Source organism: Haematobia irritans, chromosome 2 (assembly GCF_050003625.1).
Source record: "Haematobia irritans isolate KBUSLIRL chromosome 2, ASM5000362v1, whole genome shotgun sequence".
Lineage (NCBI taxonomy): Eukaryota > Metazoa > Arthropoda > Insecta > Diptera > Muscidae > Haematobia > Haematobia irritans.
The window spans coordinates 70084766-70087894 of record NC_134398.1 but is presented as its reverse complement, the minus strand read 5'-3'; the positions used below and the strand labels follow the sequence as shown (position 1 = coordinate 70087894).

The following is a 3129-nucleotide window of genomic DNA, read 5'->3' as shown; positions in this document are numbered from 1 at the left end:
TTAGTTCATATTTCGTATCTTCAACGAAAATTAACTACTCGAAAGGAAATTTTACAAATTCTAAGTAGCAATCGTTTAGTTCATGGCCTACAAAATACGATGGAAATTTCCTTAAAAAATTTCTTAACTGGTAGTTAAAAATTCGTTTGTTATGCTATAAAACTACTTGTGAAATGTAAAGTATTTTCTAAATAATAAGTGCAATTTACTATAAGATTTTTTTGTATGAGAAAATATTTTTTTACGAAAAATGAACTTGAAAGTGGATAGCAATTTCTTACTGACAATTCCTATAGTTAATAATTGTTGGTAAAAAATTACCCAATAAAATATTTTTAGTTCACATGTAATTAAATTTATAGACATTTTCGTCAAAAATGGTAGATAACATTTCATGAAAATTTTGCAAATTTTAAGTTAAACGTTTCATCGTTCATAAACTGGTGTGCCTTTACGAATATTATTCTCAGAGTAAATTGTCAGCAGATGCGATGAACTAATGCATAGTACAGAGATCTTTATCGGCATAGTGGAATGTGATTAATGTAAAGATGATGTTACTTGAGTTTTGTTGTGTATACATGAGCGTGGGGTTGTTTTTATTTTGGTTCATTTAGTGGTTTGTGTGTGTGTTTGTTATTCTTGGATGGTTTATTGGCTGGATGAGGAGTTGTTTTCAATAAAGGCACATGTGTTTTTGTTGTTGTAGGAATGCTTTGGCTTTGCTTGGTTTTGTTTGGCATGCTTCAGTTGTATAGTTGGCGTTGGCGTGGGCTGTTGCATCTTTTAATATGCAACAAGGGAATATAAAGGCATGGAATATTTTGGAATTTTGAGACATATATTGGTGTTTGTTTATTAAACCTTTTAAATGAAAGTTATTAATATTTCATCGGTAGTTTCGAGAAAAGTTATTAAGAATATTTAGGAAAATATGTTGAAATTGAAGGTGTATTGAAATTTTTATTATTCAATGTAAAAAATTAATATTCAATTCCAGATGAATTTCGAAATTTTTTGTTATATCTCAGCGTATAGTTTAGCCATAAATTGGTAAGTATTGTTTTTTTTTTGAATATGGCTTTCTTTTAAAAATAATATTTTTTATGTATATTATTATTTGTTAATTATTTTTTTTTTTGGAAACCAGTTTAATGTTTTTCTTTGTTGTAAAAGCAATATTTAATTTCAGAGCAACTCCAGATGGGTTCGAAAATAGAGAATTAGTAAGTTTTCTTTTAAAATTTGGATTTCTTTCAACTAGAATATTCACGTTTTTATGACCTTTTTATCATCAAAATTATAGGTTTTTAATACCTTATTTTAGTATTTCTTTAATTAATTTTTTTGGAAACCAATGTAATATTTTAATGTAAAAAAAACAAATATTTAATTTCAGAATAACCCCTTCAAAATTTGAAAAAAATGTTAGTACTCCTTTGCTTGTAATTTAATAGTGAATTGGTAAGGATTCTTTAACTTTCTTTTAACCAGAATATTTGTTTTTTATGCATAATATTATTTTTTCATTAGATTTTTTGGAAACCTATTTAATAATTTTATTTAATGTAAAAAAAAATATTTAATTTCAGAATAGCCCAAATAAATTTGGACAACTTTTTATATTTCCCCTCAGCGTACAATTTAATAGAGAATTGGTAAGTTTTATATTAAAACTCTGGCTTTCTTTCAACTAGAATATTTATTTTATTATATCCTTCACATCGATAACAACACAGTTTTATGAGTTTATATAGAATACTTCATTATTTCTCTAATTGTTTCAGGTACCAATTTTATGAGATACGTTTTCCAAAGAAAAGTTGAATTCCTTACACCATTCGATAAAATGCCCCCAAATATGGTAAGTTACAAGCTAAAATGAAGAATTAAAATTATATTTCATTACATGGTGTTAATTTTTAACAATTTTCATTATTGTTTCCATTTTTTTCCAGCAAGATATGTGAAAAAATTACCTACGATGAATAAAAAAAGGATAAGTCAAAATGTCCAAACAGCGGGTTCAAATGAACTACTCTCTGTTCCACGTGGTCATAATTTTTATTCACAAAAAACATTGTATTAAGAACTTTCATCATAAGTTTTTATAATAAAGTACTTTTGCTTAAAGAAAGTTTAATTTTAATGTATGAAAATTTTCATAATAGTAAAACGGTTTGTTGTTCCTTTAATTATTTAATTTCTCTGTACTGTGGAATGATTGGTATAAAAATAGTTTAATCGTCGACATTTTAAAGAGACTGTTAACCAATTTTTATTATCGGGTTTCCCACAAAATAAGCAAGTAAAACAAAATAATACTGACTTTTTAACTTGGTAGGGGTATATAAATCTTATGGTGTTGTAAAAATGAACTAAACTACAATGTTATAGATGAACTAAAATTTAAGAGAATTATAAACTAGACAAGTTGAAAAAAATCTTAAGGGCTAAATCATGGTCAATATTACTACAGTTTAGTTCATTTTGCAATGGAAAAGGGTTCACTGTTTTTTCAGTGTAGTATCGCCCGATAAATCATAAATGCTATTTTGTACAATTGCATCAAAATTGCTCTAGCTTTATATTTCCCATATTTATACCCTTCACCACTACTGTGGTACACAGAAAAAAAGTGTCTCGTAAATTTAAGAAGATTTTTACAATAATTTATTACAAGAATTTTCCAGAATTTTAGTTCATTTTTCATATCTTTAACGAAAATTAACTACTCGAAAGGAAATTTTACACATTTTAAGTAGCAATCGTTTAGTTCATAGCCTACAAAATACGATGGAAATTTCCTGAAAATTTTTCTTAACTGGTAGTTAAAAATTTTTTCGTCATACTATAAAACTTCTTATGAAATGTAAAATACTTTCTAAATAATAAGTGTAATTTACTATAAAGAGTTTTTGTATGAGAAAATATTTTTTTTACGAAAATTGAACTTGAAAGCGGATAGCAGTTTCTTACTGGCAATTCCTATAGTTAATAATAGTTGGTACAACATTTCTCAATGAAATATTTTTAGTTCACATGTAATTAAATTTATAGACATTTTCGTTAAAAATGGGTAGATATAATTTCATGAAATTTTTGCTAATTTTAAGTTAAACGTTTCAT

At 25.9% G+C, this 3129-nt stretch overlaps 1 long non-coding RNA gene across 1 annotated transcript; it reads left to right on the top strand.

Annotated features, from left to right (window-relative positions):
* The first annotated feature begins 1591 nt into the window (after nt 1-1591).
* On the top strand, nt 1592-2176 carry LOC142227670 (uncharacterized). Its single transcript, XR_012719961.1, has 3 exons — nt 1592-1658; nt 1788-1864; nt 1959-2176. It is a non-coding gene; the product is annotated as an uncharacterized LOC142227670 (long non-coding RNA).
* The last annotated feature ends 953 nt before the right edge of the window (nt 2177-3129 follow it).